Here is a 23,356-nt window from a genome sequence, read left to right as displayed (position 1 = left end):
CCACAAGAACCAACACCAACGCAACATACAGGAAAAATTTAATTTGTTTTTAGATGCCGGTGTCATTTTGTGCCAGCAGTAGGGATATTTTAGTTATTTTTATATATTTCGTTTTTTTTTTCCACCAACTGTGGTATTCACAGTTAGCACAGCAGCTAATCCGTGCTGTGTCATTTTAAATAAAATGAATTCTAAATCTTGTTAGAGCTGCCACTTCCGTAAATTCTGATTTTGACTTTGAATGATTTATATATATATTTTTTTTTTGTTTTGCTGTTTGTTTGTGTTTTGTTTCTTTTTTTTTATAATTTTTTAAGAGACAGAAAAATTTATTCGTCTGTGAAGACATTGAGATGTACAATATGTTAAAAAGTTCCTTTTTCTTTTGCATATTTTATGAAGAGTGACTTAGTGTGAGAAATAATGGTTCATCTTTCACTTTCACATCTTTTACTTTTGGGTATATGAAAAAGAAAATTTAAAGTAGCAAAAACTGAAGAGGAGACAAAAATAAATGTGCCACAAGGTCACACGTTCCAGCTATCATAGAAGTCAATTTCTTGTTAAGATTGAAGAAAAGAACTGTGAGTTATAATATCCAATAGTTGTGAGTTTTTGCCTAGATTAGTTCGATGGAAGATTGTAATCATATAGGACTAGATTAAAACATTATGCAGAGAACTAAAAGTGCAATATTCAAACTTTAAATAAAAAAAAAAAATTTGCCCAACATACATAAATGTATTTTCTTTTTATTTTGGAACTTTGAATATTTTAAAAAGCGTTTGAGTTACCTGATTGGAATTCAAGTCAAAAACAATAATTTTAAAAAGCTTTAATTACTGGTAAAAATAAACAAAAAAGTTATCTAGTTTTTGCGAACAAACATTTTTTTAAATCCCCTTTGACTTGAGCAACCCGTACTTTTGAAAATAAAACTGCAATAAAAATAACCCCAATTTTTGGGCATCAAAACAAAATTATAACTTTCTTTTTTTCGTCTTTTACCTGCAGTCTTATTTTAAGAAATTTTGAAAAGCAAAAAAAAAATTGTTTTATCAATAAAAACGAAGTGAATGCAACTTAAAAGTATTTAAAAAGCTACAAATTAGCATATAGTTGGCTACAATTTCTGAGACTTAGAGCGGAATTAAGAGTTGTCACTCAAGTCAAAATTTTACTCAAGTGAACATTTTGCTCTTGCGCTTGGGAGACTTCAGCTACTCGTTACGTTAAGAAAACTTGAGCGTTTCTTTAATTTTAGCTTATGGATTCCAAATGAGAAAATAATGCAGAATTTATTGGATATGATATGAAGATGAATACAACCACCCATAGAGTCACGAAAAATATTAAACGAAAACCACCATCTTCTTAATACTTCTCCAATTTTTGACATAGAAAAAAATTAATGGTCTGAAACCAAATTGATCTTTTGTGACTACTTGATTGCAATTCAAAAAAAATAATAACATGGTTAGTCGATTTCGTTCTTTCTGGAGAGTAACTAAACAAAATATGTATCCAAAAATCTAAAAAAAAGGCTTAATTTTATAACATACAAAGCATCCGTGAAATTACCGGGAAAAAAAATAACCGAAAATACCATGCAATTTAATTTCCACGTATTTCAAGCCTGTTGTGTATGTTATATATCTAAAACAGACAAATCGAATTCTGGGAAATCAGTGGGGAGCTATATGCACATCGATGAGTTCTCGTCGTTTTTGTTTGTTTAGAAGATAATTATTATCATGTGCAGTGCACATATGCCTTTTTAGGTTTTTTTTTTTTTTTTTTTTTTTTTTTGTTATGATGGTAGTCCTATTGATAAACCATTACAGTTATAATTCACATGAAAAAATTTCAATTTATTTGTCTGAACTGAAAACGCAAACAATAATACTATAGAGGTTGAGATACCTAAATCGATGTAAAGTTTTGTATTTAGGTATTTACTCTGATATTATTTTGAACAGAATTTGTTAATATTTAATAGTATAGTAAAATAGAATATAGAACTTAAATTCTTTTTTGCAGAGCTCAGTTTTTAACCAACTCATTTTTTACAGCGCTGTTAAATTTTATAAGAGTACCCATTAGTGTCGCTTTAGTCACTGAAAATGTACCTATGTCCTTTTACCCGACGCAGTTCCAATGATTCTCATATAAAAAAAACTATATTTAGAATTTATATCACATACAAACAGAGACCAGAAATAACAGTCAACCTTTATTTTCAATCGGTTTCTCTCTGAGAGTTACCACATTACTTTAAATAGTTTCGGTTAAGGTTTGAGATTTATTTAAAAAAAATCAAAAATAAAGGTTATCGGTTTAGATTTATTTTTTATTCTTTTAAAAATACCTCTCAATGGTTGAGATTTTTACAAAAAAAATAAATGGAAAAGGTCACCTTTAACCGTTTTCGCTGAAAATGGTCAATTCAAAATAAAATGTCGAATATGTCAAGAATGTCTTTATATTGCAAAAATAATTATGAAAAGGATGGTTTTTTCTAAGTTTATGTATTAATTAATGTATGAACTAAATAGACTCTCAAAGTTCTTTAGACCCAAGATTATATCTCTTTTCGTTTAAAGTAAAATCTAAAGATGAAAATGTGTTTTCTACTGTGATTTGAGTCGCTGGGACGACAAGCACAACCAATGCAATTTCGAATATTTCAGGAGACCGATGTTCTAATATCTAAGTCAAAGCGTACAGCTTCTGCCCAACTTCAAACTCGAAATCTCGAAATTTTGAAAAAAATGAAAAAACATTTTTTGATGCCAAAAGGTAGCGGGGACTCTAACCTACATTTAGGTACAACTCCCATTCCTGTAGGTGCACGCGTTCTCAAACTGGGAGAACTTAAAGGTAAAAAAAAAGTTAAGCCCGATTTTGAAAAAATAAGCATGATGTGGCGGTTTAACATGGAAGATGATTTTTTAAAAATCTGATAATGTGCAAAGCGTAGGCCCATGACACAAGCTATCATTTGACATTGCTCCCAAAAATTGCTCTCAAGCGGTTTAGATTCGGGGATTTTTCGAAAAAAAATTTTACCCCAACTTTCAAACGCGATTTTCTAGGAATTTTGCAAAAAATCGTAAAACCGGATTATACCACTATCGGGTAGCTGAGAAAAATACAAAATAAAGGTTTCTCTCAGACCTTGACCGAAATTTTTCTATTTTAAACCTTTATTGAAAATGGCGACAAATAAGAGTTATTAAGAAACCTTTCAAAAGGTTGAGATTTATTTTTGATCTCTGCATACAAATCTATTATTAAAAAAAAACTATTCATGTAGGTAGAGGTACCTATAATTTTAGCAAGGAAACTTTTTCGAAGGTTAAATTCTTTTTTCTGTTGCTGAAAAATTGTTAAGATAAATGAACAGCAATATTATTATGTTTTATGTTAATACTCAAAAGCTTTAAATTTGTGCAATTTCAAAAAAATCGTAGCGCTTATAGTAACTGAAAAAATAGAGGTGTATGTCATTTCAATTGACTGTCATCTTAGACACAACGACGAAAGTCTATAGAGAATAGCGATGCTTACAGCAGAGCTGCAGGGGCCCGGGGTTTTTGAAAAAATATGGAAAATTTTGGAAAATTTTTTCCTCTTTCATAGAGTAAAACATAAAAAGAAAGGTCTTTTTAAATTATATTCATGATTGAAAAAGAAAAATTTTTTATAGGTGTGGTTGCTGAGTTGTTTGCATTCAAACATTTCTTTGTCTAACATTCGAAAATTTCGAAACAAGTTTTGGTTTACAGATATGAGCTCACAGTAAACGGCCTATGCATTGATATAAAAAAACGTTGATTCAACCATGTTTCGGAATGATTTTGCGTTGAAGACGAAAATTTTAAAATCAAAGTAGAAAATAGTTAGTTTAAAGTCGTTTTTTTTTTCTTCTAATACCATTTGTTTTATGAGAACTTATATCATCTGAAAGCCTATTATTTCACCTTTTATATGACGCTTCAACCATATTTCTACGATGACAATACAAAAAAGGAAGAATTTTTAAAGCCAACCATGTCGGAATTTCAAACTGAGATTACGGAACTTCCTACACTGGTGGTTGGTCATCGGCAAACAGATCTCCATAGGTGCTTTGAGGTACTTTTCAAGTTTTACAATTTAAGATTGTTTAACTTGTATAGAACGTTCCATTATTTGTAATGCATAAAATGAAAGGTAACAATATCAGCATGCGTATAAAAGTTAAAGTTATGTGCCTTAGATCGAAAGATATAACGTGTTTAGAAAAAGAACATATTTTTACCGTTATCTCAGGATTTTGAATATGAAATTAATTGAAATTTTGTACATATATAGTTTATTTAATTATCTATCTACAGTATAAATTTCATTCATCTATCTATTACAACAAAAAAGTTATAATCAATTGATTTTTCGTGTCGCTTTTTCGTTTCATCTTGTTTCAAATCACTACAATACTAAAGAAGTTGTCACTTCAAAAATTTCTTAAGTTGTTTCAATTTTATTTTAAAAGTGTTTCATGTTAGTTTTTTCAACATTAAATCAACGTTGAACATATTACATTTTACGTTGCGGTTTTTCCCTCAGTGTACAAATTTTTTTTTTTCAGATTTTTCAAAAAAATTCAACTGGCCTTGTTGAAAAAAAATTTTTATACACAAAAAATATTTTTTTTTTTTTTTGAAAAATTCTTCCAACAATCAAAAACAAAATTCAAAAATTCTTTGCTATAGGAGAAATCAAATGACTTACCTACTTCGTTTAATTTTTTAAAATGTGTTTTCTTAATTTTAAAAATCTTTTCTATTGTTTTTACATTCCTTATAATTTTAATAATAAAATTTAACTTAAATCATTCTAAAGAAGTTTTTGCAGTCAACTTTAAACATAAGAGAAAGTTAATGCGACAAGGTTTTTTTTACTTAAGATCTCTGGTTTTTGTTGCTCGCCTAGGTAAAGGTTATAGTATAGGTAGGTACCTACTACAGAGCAAGTTGGGGATTCGTAAAAAACATCGAACAATACAAAAAAATTTTATAAGCCTTAGTGTTAAAACTTGGATTTTTAAAACATTATTTAAAATTTTTGATTTTTGAAATTTTTGATTGATATTTTTTTTTTTATTGGCATACCAAATTTAAAAAAAAAAAATTTTAATTTTTTATTTAGAAATAAAAAAACTGCTCTAACGATTTAACATAAAAAATTCTATTACTGTTCTGTTGTACAAGAAATTTAATGTTATACTTTGTTTGGATGTCAAAACAATTTATAGAAATATTTGTTGTCATTTTAAAAATTGTATATTACTTTCAAAGTTCTAAAATAAATTATAAAATTAAATAAAAAAAAATAATTTATAAAAATATAAATATAGAGCAAATAAAGTGTGTTTCAAAAGTAACACAAAAATTCTAGTTCCACACTATGCTATACCTACCTACATAATTATCAAAATCTGAATAGGTATTTCACCAAAATTAATTTTCGGTCTCATTTTTCTGCCACTTATTGAACACATTTCTTTATACAGCCTAAAATCGCTTTATGTTCAATTTATTAGAAAAATCTTTGCCAGATCTTAGCTCTTCCATTCATTTTTGTTAATACTCTTATTTTTCATATACAAAAAAAAAATAATAAAAAATACAATTTATTAAAATTAAAATTTATATTAAAATTAAAAAATCGGAAATTGAAAATTTTTCAATGACAAATTTCTTATATCTAACAAGGACATAGGCAATTTTTTTTTTCCAAAGATAAAATAAACAAATCGAATCAAAAGAATAAAAAGACTCATTTACCACTTATTTAGGTTTTCATAATTTCCGTTTCACAAATACAATTTCTTTCCACCCAAATTCTCTAACTCTACTTAGCCATCATCAAAAATCAAATATATTCAACAACATTGTCATCAACAACAAAAAAAAAAAATCTATTCCAGCAAAATTCGATTTTTTTTTTCTTTTTCTTCAATTGAAGCTGCCAAGGCGAGGTGATGAAAACGCCCTTCAAATAAAATATACCTCCAAAAAAAACCTACCCCACCATACATACGTAATTATTTTGTTCTTTTTGATTCTTCTTATGAAAATATGATTTATTTTCTTAAATCACTCACCTGTCAAAATATAAGCTTCTGCTGCTGAACGGTTATAATACCGGCTTCGGCTTGCAGGAGTTAGATGTCAATATCTTTATATATAGTATATATTATGACTGTAGTTGTGTATATAGAACAAAAGATATGTTTTAATATTCGTACATCGTATTGTGTATCCAAAGAGATAGGTAGTATCTAATGTATTTAGATTTATTTCTATTTTTTTTTTTTTCTTATTCTTCTTTATTTATTTTCTTTTTTTTTTATTATTTCCACTTGACAAAATGAAATATTTATTATTTCTTCTTTCTTTTTTGACACTTCTTACTCTTATATGACTTTTTTATTCAGCACAAATACACAAACATTCGTTTTGGTTTCGTTTCGAATGATGGCAAACAAAAAAAAAAAAACAAAAAAAAGAGCACCACATTACAAAAAGGACAAAACGAAATAAACTTGATATCCTTCCACTTTAGTATAATAATCTCCCGAAAATCACAGGTTCTTTTTGTTGTTGTATATTTTAGTTGATAAAGGAAGAAGAACAAAAGACCGAACGAAATGACACAGGACAGGCCAGGACCAACGAACGTTTTACAGGACACCAACACCCACACACAGACAAAAGTCGAAGTGTACCATCATCATCATCATCAGAGCGTTATCATTATCGTGGACGACGTATTCGAATAACAACAATCGGGCGGTTCTCGTTGAATCTAGGACACAACAGGACAACAGCAGGACACAAGCTTTTTGATCAAGTTAGTGATGAGGAAGTTAGGATGTATTTACCCGAAATGTGACGACGACTTGTGACTATATACTATCGTGTGCAACTTAATGAATTGATGGACATGGCACAACGAAGAGATGGGTTCTTGGTTGGTTGGTTATGTGAGTGAAAATCACATTGATTTATTTATAAACATTTATTTTATCCACACAGGGTTATTGTGTATACACAACAGACTTCAAAAGGATATCAGTTAACAAAAACCAAATTGGACGACTTCCTTTAATTCTCACGTTTCACTGATAACAGAGGATAGCGACCCACCGACAACGACAAGGACGACGGACAAGAACGTATATGACATTCACGAAATACGGAAACAAGCAAATATACGAAACTATACCCGCAAACTCGCAACCGCAATCCTGGTTCACATTTACATTTAAACAGATTCTCACAGGAAGGTAGTACAACACGCGTAATTAACAGTAGCACACGTCCTGAGAAGGACCTACTGACACCGCTGAATAGAGCAGCCCAGCATCCACCCTTTTAGATCAACACATATAATTACATGGATTACCGCAGCAAATCCCTGTTCCGGTAAATTTGGTAGTAGGGATGCGTGTTTTAATCCCACACAACACAGAATATTCACTTTAACACACACCCGAATTCGAATCGACGACGACCTGCTCAGAACAAAGTCCTTCAAGGATCAAAGACAAGTTTATTGAAAATAAATTATTTTTAAGTCTAGGGTGTTTATCAGTGCTATTTGCGAAGTATCCCCATTGTGTTAGATTAGCACCCATAAACACTTTCGGGACTTAAAGGGGCTTATTATTATACTATACCTATAAAACTCTTGAATTAAGGGTTGAAACTATGTATATATACGCGCACGTACAAAACTAACTAATCATAGATTGAATCCATAAGTTATATTTGTTGCGGAGACTAGGATACTCGAAAGCACGTTACGCAATTTAGCCGCCACCGTCGATTTTGGGTTTACCCACAAAAATAAGTATAAACTGTCTGCAACGGTACCTTTGACTAAACTAACCAAAGACCAAACGAATGTATCAGATTGAACTTGTTCCCAATTTGTCCATAACCCTGCCAAGTTTTCTATTCGTTACACTCTCTCAACTCGGGAGTCCATAAAATACAGAGAGAGAGAGAGAGAGTTGCGCAATAAGTGTATTCGAGTCACCCTGTATAGAAAGGTACGAAGTGAAAGTAAGCTTTTTGGGACATTTTCCAATGAGAGAAAAAAAAGTCCAAAATCACTGGAAAAAGGGGTAGAAGATTTTTGTTGAATGAGATGGATTTTGGTTCCATGTTCCATTCCAAAAGCATGCATTTCATTTTGTGACCGAATTTTTGTGTCCTTTTTCGGTTTCAAAAGGATATACAGAAATATGCTGATTCTGAGAGTGTAGGCGGTGAAAGAGAGGTAGGTTATTTTGTATGAAATGAACATGAACATTTTAATATAACTTAAACTTCTAACTGCTCTCTATACAAAGACTCTATTGGAGAGCATCTTTGGAAATTATTTCGGTCATTGGCGAAGATTGCATTTATAGAACTTCAAAGTTATAGTGGGTTAGGTAGGTATATCTAAGATGAAACTTTATCCGGATGTAAGTTTAAGGATTTATTTAATTTTGATTTTTTGCGTGTATTAGTTTGGCATTGAAATTCTAAATCGTTCCTCTTTGCCACTTCTCTGCCGTCGACCTCGGTTGTCGGTTGCCTTCATCATCATCTTGAAAGTTGTTGATGTAGGTCTTTTTTTTTTCATAGTGCAGAATTGGTGTGTGTTTGTGTGTGTGGTTTCGTCCTTTTGCAACAAACCCACAAACATGATATTTTTCTTTTTGTACAAAATAGGGAAACAATTGAAATGAACTTTTGTCATGATGATGGTAACGGGACAATTTTTTTTTTTGTACCTACATATAAATATACATAAAACTTATATGTATGTTATGTGTTCTCTAAGTATTATTATCTAAGGGATGATGATGAGTAAAATAAAAAAAAAAAAAACAAGTTTTGCTCAATTTAACTTGAAAAATTATTTTCTTTTGTTGTCGGGGGCGGATGTGAATAAAGAGAATGAATTTGGATTGATGAGTGTTGAATAAGGGAGGATAGAATAAATGTTTTTTGTTAATTTTTTTTTTTGGTGTGTGTTCTTAGAAACAGTTGTGAGTTTGAAATGAAAAAAAAAGAAAACAAAAAACCACGAACAAGGTTTTGTTTTGACGGATAAAACCAATACAATGAAAATGTGTGTGGTGTTTTTTCTCATTTTTTTTTTTTTTAGTATGCAAATGAAAGTTATCAAACAGCCTGGCTTTAATGGATATTGGGCCAGATGTTTTGTCTTTATATTTTTGTTTTTAAATTAGAACAGAAAACAAAGATAATTTATTTAATTTACAAAGTTTTCTATGTCGGTTAATGTTGGTAGGAAAAAACTGTTTAAGATAGAGCATTTTTCAGTTTAATTCAAGTTGAATAAGGAAATATTTTCATTGTGAAAAAAGATTCATGATCAAAATGTTCAAGGTTTTATGATGAAAAATACTAGCATACCAAGGTTAGTTATGGATTTTTTTTTTTTTTTTTTTCAAAAACTATGCATAATGTACCTACAGTGATGGAAAAATAATTAGTAACATACTCCTTTGTTTATAAAATGTTATTTTTTTCTTACTATAAATACAAAATATTTAACAATTTTTTAGCAAACACTAGTGATGATATGATCCTTGTAACATTTTAGAAATTAATTTAAGAATTTTCCTATCCAACAAAAGAAAATTATTGCAAAAAATCTAAAATATAGTCCAATTTTGTGTGGAAATATAATTAGAAACACTGAGGAAAAATTATTAAGGTTTTTTAGCATTTACATTTGCCAAACTTTTTCAATTAATTAAACGTACAATTAATAAAAAGGACTATCACCAACTAATTTCTATAAGTTGGTTTATGTGGTTGCAGTCCTCGAAAAATTACACATGTTCCAAAAAAAAAAAAAATAAAACGTCCTCAACAATTCTTGACGGATTTGTATAAGAAAGTGCAATAAGGAGGAGATCCTTAATAAAACATTGAGCTCTTTAAATGTTTCTGTTAGAATATAATTTTAATATTTTGTATTTATATTAAGAACATACATATAGATATACATTTTGAAAAAAAAAGAGCGTGTTTCTAATTATTTTTCCACTACTGTATGTATGAAAAATATCGTTAAAATTAAACTAGTCGTGACGATATTGCAAAAATTCACCAAAACATGTCTCAAATATTACACATGAACTGTATCAAAGCCGTTTTTGAATAAATTAAACTTTCCCAAAATTGGTATCCTATAGGTTTGCCAGGTACAGTTATGTTTTGTTCTAAAAAATTAATTCCCTATAGAGAACCTCAAGAAAATACTACAATACAAACCCCTAAATCAAGTCCAAAAAATGAATAAAAAATAACCCTTTCTGGCAATATTTTGATAAGAAGTTTGTACTGGTTGTTACTAAAGCAGGCGCGATATTCTGTGTCCAGTGTTGGGTAAATGGTGGATGTTTGATCATTCATACGTATAATAGGTATGAGACCATATGAAAGTATAAAAATAAAGAGGGCACTAGTGTTTTTTTTTCCTATAGAAATTTATGAAATATCGAAAAATTCAAAAAAACAAAAAACTACTTAATAAAATAGGTTCAGGAAGGGTAAGGTATAAAAATTTAAAAAAATTAGGTCATGGCGATTTTAAATGTGTCAGTGCGATATGAGAAAAAAAAATATTTTCAAATTTTAAGTGGAGTTTTCTGAATATGGTCAAATATGGTTCTTGGGTTTTTTTAGTTTTATAATAAGCAATGCGTCTACAAACCGAATCAAGAAAAAAATCTTGCGCAAGTTTGCGCCATTTTAAGTAAATTGACATTTTGAAGTTCAACTGCGTACATACAAAATGAGGACTTATTCACAATATGGCTCGATTGTGAAAATTTCAAGCTTTTCCTACAAAACTAAGCAGTTACTTAGATCGGAAGAGCTTAATGAAGGAAAAAATGCGAAATTTAAAGAAATTTCGAAGCTTTTTGTGTCAGTTTGAAGCAATAATGGCAGCATTGACATAGAAAGAAGGAGAGCTTTATGAAGGATAACCAACGATGGCTACACTTTAATTTTTTTTAGCAAGTTTGTAGACCAGAACATAAGCTTTTGTTTGATGAAAGAAAAAAAATAATTGCATAGAACTTTAGGCAAAAAACGGGACTTCTGGTATCTGGTGGACATACTCAAACCTGGTTATGGCACAACAAATGATGTCAATACTAGTCGAAGTTCTTTTTCGAATCCAAAGTTGAGTTCCAAAATAACCCATATAGAATCTCATCAAATCAAATTTGCTTTAATTTTAAAAACACTCTCTGCTGGTCGAGAAATAAATATAGACACGTTTGAAAAACTAATTCTTTATCTTTCGAAGTACAGCTGATACTGTATGCCTAGCAGTGTATATAAACTTTTACTCCATGCAAAAAACATAATAAGGTTTTTTGATTTACCTATACCTGTGTTCTTTCGATAGAAGCGTTGGAAGCAAGGTACAAAAAAAATAAGGAAAGCTAGTTTTTATCATACTTAAAAGAGTTCGATGTTGAACTCAATTACCAACTTGTTTAACCATTTGCTTATTGCGATAGATCCTTAAATTTAAAGCATCAGATCAAGTGCTGAATTTCGAATCTCAAAAAGTGACCAAAATATAAATTTTACTTGGTTAACAATAGTTAAATTGCAGAATTACCCATGGAGTTAAATCTTATTAATATGTACAATTCTTCCGAAAGTGATATTGATTATATTGATTACTTTATATAGAAGTATAAATTTGCTTAACTATTTATTTAGCTATTAAAATAATGTTATCTAGATAGCAAAACATAACCAAACAATAATAAATTAAAAACTAAAATAAAAAAAAGTTCGCTGCTCTGTTCTTTTAAATAAAAAACCCTATATTTATATGTTTTAGTGTATCAATTTCTTTATGTTTTGGGTGCAATCATAGATATAAGTGCTATAATACTATTTTAAGCATATTTGGCTGAATTTCTTATTTGATTAAAAAGATATTAATTTTGCCGTTTTTCCCATACACTCGTTCCACTGTGGGGCGCCCCCAATTTGGTAGAAAATCTGAACGAAAATCAGAATATCTTCGCAGTCTGAACCATAAACTAAGAAAATTTTTATTAACATTGAAGTACTATTGAACCTATATCGAAAACTGATAACTATTGAATGGATACTATTTTTCATAAACAATATTCATCCAAAATCCTTGACTTGATTTCAATACCTATGTACACAAATTTCATGGAATATTTAAGTCTGTTTTAATACTTCTTTCTCATTTTAAAAATTAGAAATATTCTTTACAATTTATATTCATAATATGAACATTGAAAATAAAAAAAAATTTAAATAGTTTCACTTAATTTGACGGAAAGTGCACTACAAAACTATTTTTAAATCTCTATTGTTTTCAATATTTATTGTCTATTACTATAATATTGATTTTTATCTTGAATACAAATACACATTGTTTTCTGTTGAAATTGAAACAAAAGAATTCAAAATACTTCCAGAGCATCCGAATGAATTTCTATAATTTATAGAGAAACATCAATGTATTAATGCTTTAAAAAATTAATTGAAATTCTTACGCATTTAGAGATTATGTTTCCTTTTCAATTTAATCTTACACCTAAATGTAAATAAAATTCCCAGCTGCGTCGCAAGAATTTGGTCGGAAACGGAAACCAGAAAAAAGTCTTGGATGCTCAAGAACTTTGTTTCTTTTTTTTTTTGAAACTATAAAGCAATACAAAATTGTCATTCCAGTAAATATAATTTTTCACTTTTATTTTCAAATTCGTGTTTTTCAAATAAAAGTAATGTTTAATTCAAAGCAGTAAAGACCTAAGATAACTACGCATAAACTGAAAATGCCAACTTACAACAATGTTTTGGAAAATTAAAAAAATTTTAAAGAAATTCTCTTAATTTTTTTTCTTCGAAACCAATAACTACCCAAAAGTGCAAACAACAATTTATTTCTGAGAACGAGATACATTATATAAATTCCTATGTTTGTAGGAGTAGGTAGTATGTTGATTATTTTCTCGCACTTCATTTGGTATTCCAAATATTGATTATTGATTTATATCTTTAACTCTATTTTTTTTTACTCATACACATCTATTCGAATTCCTCAATGATATTCTATACCTACGTGAGGACTTTTGATATTGCATTTTAAACTAAAAATGGATTTGTTTAAGTCTGTAAAATGATACTTTAATGGCTATACTATGTGCAAGATCTTGGTAATTTAGTTTTAGGGATACAGGAAATGAAGTGAAATAAATGATGATGGAAAATATTATTGATGTGAGTTCAATCAAGAGTAAATTTGTATTTGAGTTCTTCTTTTTTTAAATTAGAAAACTTTTTTTTAAAGCATAGCATAGTTTAAACTTTAAAGCTCATGACAAAAAACAACAACAAAAATTAAAGAAAAGATTTATGTTTTTTTTTTGTGCTACACATTGAACTGTACTTCAAAATAAACAGAGTAGGTACCTATAATAATTGACTGAAATCACCATACCCATGTCAGAAAAGTACAGAAAATTTCCATTTGAATATGGTCTTCCATCGTAAAAAAAAAAACATCCAGCACGGTTGCCACCATGGCCACCATGGTGTATACGCAACATTTATTTTTTAAGAAAAACTAAAACAGTTACATACCTAATGACTTGCTTTTGAGATTTATATTTTTCGGGAAGCTATATCATTAGCAATGGAACAAACTAAAGGCATTCTCAATGGTGATAACTGAGTAGCACTTAACAAATTTATTGACACCACTTTTGCGTATAGAAATAATATTATAAATGAATTATTGAAAAAAAAAAAAAACAAAACAAACTTTAAATTATTTTAAACTTTATTTTACCTTCATTTTAATTGTTATTTAATTCAATGTTAAACTTTCGCCAAACAGGGAGACTTGCATATTAAAATTATTATTTTATTTTATTGTTTTTCTGTCACATTAGCTGAAAACTCAAATCTGTTAACTAATGTAAAATTTCTTTCGCTAACAAAATAATCTATAGAATATATTTTGTAAAATTTGTTAAAAACCAAATTTAAAAAAACAAACAATTATAACTAAAACAAAGTAGGTACATATTAAAAAGACTATTTTCATTCGTTGAAAAATTATAATAAATAATCAAACAACAAAATACTTGTTATTATAATAAATGTGATTAGTTTTGTTTGTTTTTTGCTCTAAAAAAAACCTAAGTTCATCTTTGAAAATTGTATGCATTTTTGAAAACAACGTTAAGACGACAGTTTTTTTTTACAAATAAAAAACCAGTATTGAACCATACGAATTTTGTTCACCGTGCTTTTCTAAAATAAAAGTTGTAAATTGAGTTTTTTTAAATCTTGGAATTGTTTAATATTTTTTGTTGCAAAATAAGGTACGAGATTAAAACTCTTTTAGTGAAAGAATTGACAAAAAAAACGAAAATCTATTATGGAAATATGGAAGGCAAGATACTAGTTCAAAGCAAGTTTTTTGGTTAATTCACAAGAGCTGCATTTAATCGAAAACCCTTAAATTAGTCTTATAGTTTTTGGGGGAGAAGTTTTTACCTTAACCAATGCTCCTCCTCTAATTTTGGAAAAAAAATCTGCCAAACCTCCTCAAAATTAAAAAAAACATGTTACAACTACAAAATTTGTTAAAAATAATCAGTTAAACTTATTACCAATATGTCAAGATATTTATAATGTTTCAATAAAAAAAAAACTCCACAATAAGAACTTTCACTGCATATTGGGCATTTAATGCAATACCAAATACAAAATTCATAAATCACAAAACCCATGTGATATGCCACATAGAATAGAACTTTTGTTGTTCATTATAAAAAAAAAACATGTATACGCCACAGTGGACAAAAAATATCTTCTGAAAACCTTTAAATTTAACTTATCAGGATCTTTTTACGAAAATATTTAATTTTAAAAATCCTTACTTGTCAGAGTTTGTACCGTTAATATTATGTGTTTAGTTTTAAAATCAAAGCCAAAATGTTTTAAAAAAAAAACAAAGTAAGTCAGTTTTTTTTTTTAATTTTTAAATACTTTTTAGTCCGCAGAAGAAAATTGCTTAACTCTTAAATAAATCGTAAAGTTAACCTTAAACTCAAATAAAAACCACTTTTTCATGAAGAAACACAACTTAACTTAAGTAAGGTTGTTTTACGGTGTTAAGAGTTTGATACAAAAAAAAAAAATCTCAAATTTTCATATTTGACAAAGTTGATGAATTTTGAAAGCTTTTGGATTCATATAAAATTTTATTGGCCTCCAACCTCACATACGTCTCAGAATTCAGTTTCAGTTTTCTGAATCACTATGCTCAGAATGTTTTAATAACAATATGAAACAATTGCTGTTATTTTTGTGGCTTTAACGAAACGTTGCCTCCAATTGTATGACTAAATTGTACGTGCGTGGAAATAAAAAAAAAAATAAACATTTATTTAAACTTGATACTATATACCTTTCAACGAACACTCTACCTGTCTTTCTGTCGAAGATGTTCTGTTAAACGACCATATCGATTCAAATGCTCACTTAAAATGCATATACATATAGATAGTACGTCACATGTTAGTTCGTTCGTTGACCACCCAATATCAGAGCACATTGTTCAAGTAAAAAAAAAAAAGTTTAGTTCTCATAAAGGCAGAGCTACCCTCATCAATACCTCTCACTCGTCCTCAGTCAGCCACCCCAAAAACTTCGTGTTTAACATGTTAAAATAGAATTGTTTATTTCAAGTATATTTGTGCTGTTGCTTTGGGAATTTTAAATACAAAACCCCCACTTCTGTCTGCACTTGAGGCAATGATGATGAGAACGAAGGCTAAACCATCGATTTTCAACACTGGAGTACCATCGATATGTAGGACTCAATGCCATGCCGTCAGAACTCAACCGAATACGTTTGTTGTTGTTGTATAAGAAATCCTTTGCTATACTTTTGAAAATATTCCACAATCTATATGTACAGAGTGTATCGGTATGTAATATATACTGTACATGGATAGCATCCGCCTGCATTGACGTCGAAGCATACCGGAGGAGCTCAACATAAGGATCTGTGAATAAAATTAATGGATACCAGCAGGTACGAAAATACCTTTTCCTTCCCCTAAATAGAAAGAGATCGATCAAATTTGATAAGAAACTTGTTAGAGTGTTTTTGAACAAGTCGAATAGGTGGGTTGGTATTTCCTCTTATTTCTCTACTCTCGTTCGTCCTTCGTCGTCGTCGTAGTCGTCCTGCCATCACAGCAGCTGAGTTGTGGTTTCAAGTTGTTTTGAAATGTGAAGGTAGGTCGGCGCAATGATAGAAACGAATTTAATCTAAACCGGAGGAAGCATACTCTTTTATTCTATACAACAAAGTTTCTTTCTCTGAAAACACCTAAAATAAATTTGTGTTTGCCTCTTTCTAGAGTTTTTTTTTTGATATCGAGAAATGGTCTAAATCGTTCTTTTTTTTTTTTGTTTTCTTTTTTCGTCGTTATAACATTAAATTGGGAAATAAATTCTGCAATCGGAGGTGTTTCCAATACCCAAACCCGATTAAAGGCACATAAGGGATGGTCTGGGCAGACAACAACAAAAAACCAAGAAAAAAACAATTGAGATTGGCTATCGAGAACAGTTTACCTATACCTTTCCTATACATACTTTTTTTTACTTGCCACATATATTTGGTATAAAGACTTCTTTTGGATTCATAAGAAAATTATTTTATTTATCTAAGCGTTTTACTATAGCACTTCAAACTTGAAAAAAATTTTGGAAGTTGCAATAATTTATTAATATCCTAGAGAAAATAAAACAAGTGAACTACTAAGATCCTTAACAGCCTTTTTGAGTTCAATATTTTCTTTAAATAAAATTTTTTGCTGAACAAAACTTCGTCAGTGAATGTTTTTTCAAATAACAACACAAAATTTCCAAAAAATCGATTTTGTTTGGAATTTTCAATTTCGGAAGAAATACAATTTTGGGAACTCATAATATGAAAATATTCCAGATTTTACCAAAATAATCGACAAGTTTTATAATGAAGAGTATTAAAATCCAAAAAACAGTTGAAGACTAAAGCTTGAGTTTTGAATCAATGCACTAGGCAGGTTAGTATACTAACCATCATGAACTATTAAAATTCGTTATCTGCGATACAAAAAAAAATGTATTTGTAAATACGACAAAAGCTTGCTGTACAATGCCTTTCGAAAAAAAATTAATATTTAATTAAAAATACATTTTTCTTCTGTTTTCTTTCTGTTCGATGACCGCATTATGTAAGTTTTTTGTAATTTTTAATTATTATTTTTTGTCTATACATTTTTATTTTTAGCTTTTTTTTTTAATTTAATAACTGTTGATAAAGTATTGAAAAAAGTAGGTATCGATTTGCAAAAAAAAAATCAAAGAGAAAATATTTTTCAAATTTTGTTTACCATTAAAAAAAAAAAAAAACATTTGTTTGCTTTGAGTTTGATTATAACAAAGATATTTTTATTTAATTGAAATTAGGGGGCCGATATTGAATTTTTGCCATTTTAACAAAAAAAAAAAAACTTTCAAAATCGTTTTTTTAAAAAAGAAACTTTTTATAAACAATTGTTTGACAAAAAAAAATTAAATGAAGTTTGTATGCATTTTGTAGCAACTACTAAACAACGTCTGAAACCAAGATTTAAAAAAAAAAAAAAAAACATTTTGTCCACCTTTTGTTCATGTTTGTCTACCCAAAATTTTCGTTTGTCCACCCTTCACGTTGAGTAAATTCTTTTTTTTTATAGGAAATCTGAGAAATGAAAAATACGCTGAAATTTTACCTAGACGTTTAAAACCAATTTTAATCGTTTGTCCACCTTGAGTTCTAAATAATACCAAAAATTGTTTATCCACCCTCCGTTTAGGAGAAATTCAAAAAACAAATTTTTCACTGAATAGGTAATTGAAATTCCCCAAAAATCAATTTGAGCGTTTTAAACGATTTTTCATTTTCCGTCCTAAAAAAAAAAAAGAATTTGCTCTAAATTTTTGTTTAGGTTTATTAAACAAAAATTTTGGGTGAACTAAAATGGAAAAAGGTGGAACAACGAACTAGACTAGTTTGGTTCGAAAATTTTGAGGTCGAAGTTTTGGATTCAAGGATCTCAATTCTCAAAAATTGTATTTAAAAAAAATTCAATTTTTCAAAAATCCAAAAATTATTTTTGCAAAATATTGTTATTGATTTATTTTAAAGCTGTATAAATGTATAAAAGTGAAATATCAAGAAAACGCTCCCAAGGCAAATACCGTTAATAGGTGTATTAAAATAATTTTTTGGAAATCTCTAGGAGGCTATGTAAAAGACGGATAAGACAGACAGAATTGTTGGACTCATTTAATCACTTTTATTAATATCCGTGTACTCGACTACCCGGGTATTTCCCGAAAACATGAGTACCCGGGTGCCCGGGTATGTGAAGACGGGTTGAAATCAAGAGCTTTCCTTAGAACCTTCTTTTTAAAAATTAACTAATTTCAATACGAGCAAGATCATGCACCCCAACAGTAAACTTAATAAGTTTCCTCTTTATGTTTTTATATGTTTGTTTGAGAATCTGGGATTATCTGTTGTTTATTTTATTGTGATGTGGGCCTTCGCACAGAATAGTCCTTGGGGAATCTTGGAACAAGAAACAACAAAAAAAAAAAAAAAAACAAAAAAAAAAGGAAATTTATAAACTTTTGTTCCCCCACGTGGACCGACATCATTGTGTGAAATGTTCAAGAGTTCCTTTTTATTTTTGTTCATAGTAAAGTTATTGCGTGAACTTTTGCCACGCATAACAGACTTTTGACACCATGTGACGTATGAAAGGTTTATTATATTTCCATTGTTTATGATTTTCTTTTCCCACATGAAATCACGAAAGATATCCTCTGTTATATAGTTGGCAAACAAAAAAAAAAAAAAAATAATTACAAAAATTTCTCTTCTTTCTTATATCCTTAATATGCAAGAAAGAAAAGAAATCTATCATGCCTTGATGCCACAACAAACAGACAGGTCAACAAAAGAACTTAATTTTGTTAATTACAGTCGAGCCTATCACGTCCACAATTGAAACAAATGATGATGGCATGGATAAGACAGGATAAGAGTGACGCGAACTTGGATATGAAAAGGAAAATTATTATTATTGCTAGGACATTGCGTTGGTGGGCAGATGGAAAAATTATGTTTGTAATTTTTTGTTAAAACTTTTTAATTCAATGGATATGTAAAATTATGCAAATTAAACTAGGAATTTATAGAATAACAATAATGGAATATAAAATTTACCTCTCCAAGACAATATTAAAACATATTATGTAATTTTGTACTCACATTTAAGGCTCTCAAGATGCATTCTTCTGAAATATTCTTTATAATCCATATAGTTGTAGAGTCTAATTATAGGTACGAAAAGTCGCGATAAATTACAAAAATTATTAACACTAATAAACAGTAATTAACACTTATTAAATTTAAATGGCCAAAGAGTTTAAAATTACACAGCAGAAACATTCAGAATTTTCTTTTATTTTTCAAATATTGAATGATTGAAAAAAATAATAATAGATTTTTTTTGTTTTTCAAAACTGAAAAGTGTATTTTTTAAAGTAAGGAAAAGAGCAGTTTTACAGTTCTTAGAAAAATATCCTCTGGACCGATATACCGCAGCACTTCTTAGATGAGATTTAAAGCAGAAAGTCACCGTTATTTTAATTTATTATATCTTTAATTTTGTTATCAAAGAAATGGAGTTGTTGCACGTCTATTCTCATCACTCTAGCACTGGCTTCAAAAAATCTTCCATTTTCAATAAAGGTCATGGCTTAGATAACGAAGGTTCTAAGTGATAGTTTTTGAAGTTTTGATTTTATTTTCTCAGAAATGAAGAGTCTACATTTAAACTTAATATTGTCTAATCAGAACTTCTCTATTGCTTATAAATTTTTTTTTTTAGCTTTAAATAAAGTTCATTACGCTAACGTAGACTTTTTTAAAGGATTACTGAAATTATTGAAAATTTCATATAGCATTATGATTTTCATTTTAAATAATATATTCTAAAATTGTGGGACCAAGTTGTTTTCACAAGAATGAAAAATTAATCTTCAAGCTCAGAAAAGTTTTGTTTGTTTGTCTTTTCGTTTGCAAAAAGCTGTCAACGAATGTCGATTAAGATGACAATTTTCGGAGTTCACTGCTTCACCTTATAATGGGCACGATCAGGAAATATTAGAGACTAGATATTTAGGTAACGTCATTTTCTGAACGGAAATTTGAGTAAATTGACTAAATTAGTTTGGATACGCCATTATTGTCAAATTTCGAAATTTACTTGAGAATTTTAGAGATCGCATGGGGCAGACACCAAATTTCACTTCACTTTAATAAATAAATAATATTAATTATAACCGATGATGCACTTTTTACTCGTTTTTCACAAAAATAAATTAAACTCTTTTGTAATTAACAACAATCATCTGTCATTTTGACAAAAAAGACTTTCCTAATATTTTAGGGAAAATTTTCTTGCCTAACTTTCCAGTCAGTTTTCCAATAAAATTACCTAAATTGGAAGGATTTTTTTGACAGTGTACCAATCAGAGGCCGAGAAATTACCTAAATATTTAGTCCCTAACGTTTCTGAACCTGCCCAATACCTCAAAAACTCAAATGCAGGGTTCGTCTGGTTGCCCTAACAAAAACGTCGGTATGCTTGACTGCATCTTCTCTTTGTTTAAGTTGGAATATCGCCGTCATAATGCTATTCTTATGCATTCTCAACTGGTTTCTCAAAGCTTCTTCTTTTTATATAGTCTGATGTGCTGCCATAGACTGTGATGAAGAGAAAAGGACTGAATACGATTCCCGTTACTCATCTAATTTTGTGCATTACTTTACTACCCCCTCTAAATTTTTACTAAAATTTGTCGAAAATTATTTGAGTGGCCAATTAAAAGTTTTGAACTCAAAAATTTTGGCCGACTTTATTTTTAAAGCTGCCTGAGTTTTTTTGTTTATAAGTTGGAAATGGAGCTAAATTGAAATCAAAGAGTTGTTAGAATATAAATTTGCAATGAACACAAATTAAAAATTTTGAAAAAATGTCTCATTTTCGCAAAATATGCCAAAACTTACTTTTGGAGCTGTTATTATTCTATTTCTGGAGTTTTTTTTTTTTAATAAGCAACAAATTTCAAATTTCATTTTTTATACAAATAACAATTTTAAGGTTATGTTGTAAGGCAAATGTTTTAAAGCAACGAACCATTGAAAAAACATGGAATAATACAAAATTACAGTGTTCAACAAAACAGATTATTTATTTTTCGTGTGCTAAACTTGAATCCAGAAAAAAAAAACAATTTTTTTTACGTCACGTTCTTGAGATTAAAACACATTTATATGTTCTTCACGTGGTGCAGATATGTTTCAAAAAACTTGAACATAAATTAACAAGAACATTATTTCGTATACTGCACAAGAGGGAAAAAAAATTACCCAAATTAACGAAGGTTTGAAAATTTTCAAGGTGAGGATAAATGCTTACAACCATTTGATTTCTTTTGATCCATTCAAGTATTCTTATTTTAAAAAAATTGTATCTTTTTCATCTCAAAAATTACAGTTTGTAATAGAAAAAAAAGTTCAAGCAAGCATTGATTCAAAAAATGAGATACTGACGAAAAAAAACATTTTTTTAACTTTCAAAATCCTTTTTTTAATTCTTTAAATCCTTCCAAAAGTTCAATTCCACTTTATGGGTTATCATTCCAGTCTTTCTTTTTTTTTAAATAATAAACGTCTCTCTTTGAATTTAAAACCATTTCTTTCATATTTTATTCAATTACAGTCACAACCTTGAGTCCAATTGTAGGTTTAATCGAAGAATCTTCAAAGTTTTTCTTTTTTCTAAAACTATGTATTTGATGTTCTCCCGAAACAAGGTCATTATACCCGCGAGCTTTATCAGCAAAGTAACTTATCAAAACCAAAAAAAAACTTCCTTTAATCAATAAAAGTTATTTATTTGTCGACCCAAAAAAAAAAACAAAAAACCAAAACTTGAAAAAGGACCGCAAAGTGCTTAAAAATTTATAAACGTCTATAACATTGCTTCAAGGATACAAATGTCGTCGTTGGAAAGATATGGATTTTGAATGCCAACAGTTTCTTTTCTTGCTATAGGTACAGTATATACAGATACACCCACATACATAGATTCCTATATTTATCAAATAATATTATTCCATCAGCTTTGATATGAGATTAAATTTTATTTTATCGAACATATGGCCAGATTCGGTATATTTCGTTGGCGTATTTATCAACTCTAGACACGTTCCGTGGAAAACACTAATTCAAACATATACCAATCCCTTGCAGCCAAAAATATTTTCTAGAAATAGAACAAAAAACAAAAAATGGAAAGGAAATGTTGCAGCTTATATGGCAGTCTTTTTTGGTATATCCCCTAACTCAAGAAGAAGACCGACTAAAGGTTGTGATTTCGCAATTAGATATAGATGAGCATCAACAATCACTCTACTAGAGATATATGGTAGAGGAACTCGCACCACCAAAAGTCTCCTCATCATATGCTTGCCCGACAGCATTGACACATCTCTTATATGGAGTAAACACCAGCTATAAATCTTTCATTTATTGAAATCAAAATGAACACAAAATAAAATAAATAAATAAATCGAAATATAAAGGACACACAATATGTGAAACATATGTATACGTTGTTTATTCTCTTATTCCCAATACCTAAGTACCATCCTATAACATGGCAGCTAGCTTCTAAGTTGGGTCCTCTTTTTATCCAAGTGGCAAACCGGTAAGATTTTTTTTTTTCCTGTTTCCGTTTCCTTTTCTATTCTGAGATGACTTTGTAACTATATATACAATATACAGAGGGTACTTCTATTCTTGGTTATGTCACGTCCCTTGTGACCAATTTTTGTGGACAGATTTTACAAGGTTGCCGTATGTTTTTAGTCATATTTACATTGTTTAAAATGATCAACATTTATATAAGTTTATTTTTGTTTCAGTTATTTTTGAGAAAAATGAAATGAAGAACACTAATGTGGAACTATAGTTATTCTTTGATTCATGATTATGAAGTGTTGAGAGTTTAACAATTTTTTTTTTTTTTGTAAACCATTATTGCAAAGAAGATTTATTTACGAAAACATTGTGTTCTTTTGTT

General features: G+C 29.1%; 1 protein-coding gene across 2 annotated transcripts in view; it reads right to left on the bottom strand.

The window, feature by feature from the left end:
- LOC129909845 (zwei Ig domain protein zig-8) overlaps positions 1-19,656 on the bottom strand; it is a 430,837-nt gene extending 411,181 nt beyond the window's left edge. Inside the window, exon 1 of one of the 2 annotated variants that reach the window (XM_055986959.1) lies at positions 19,474-19,656. The gene's annotated coding sequence lies outside the window, so the exon portion shown is untranslated. Of the gene's footprint in view, positions 1-6,148; positions 6,240-19,473 lie in introns of those variants that run through there. The other variant, XM_055986960.1, reaches the window with a different exon arrangement.
- Positions 19,657-23,356: the final 3,700 nt, after the last annotated feature.

This window comes from Episyrphus balteatus, chromosome 2 (assembly GCF_945859705.1).
Source record: "Episyrphus balteatus chromosome 2, idEpiBalt1.1, whole genome shotgun sequence".
Lineage (NCBI taxonomy): Eukaryota > Metazoa > Arthropoda > Insecta > Diptera > Syrphidae > Episyrphus > Episyrphus balteatus.
Note: the sequence above shows the minus strand (reverse complement) of the source record. Positions and strands in the feature narration are given on the sequence as shown.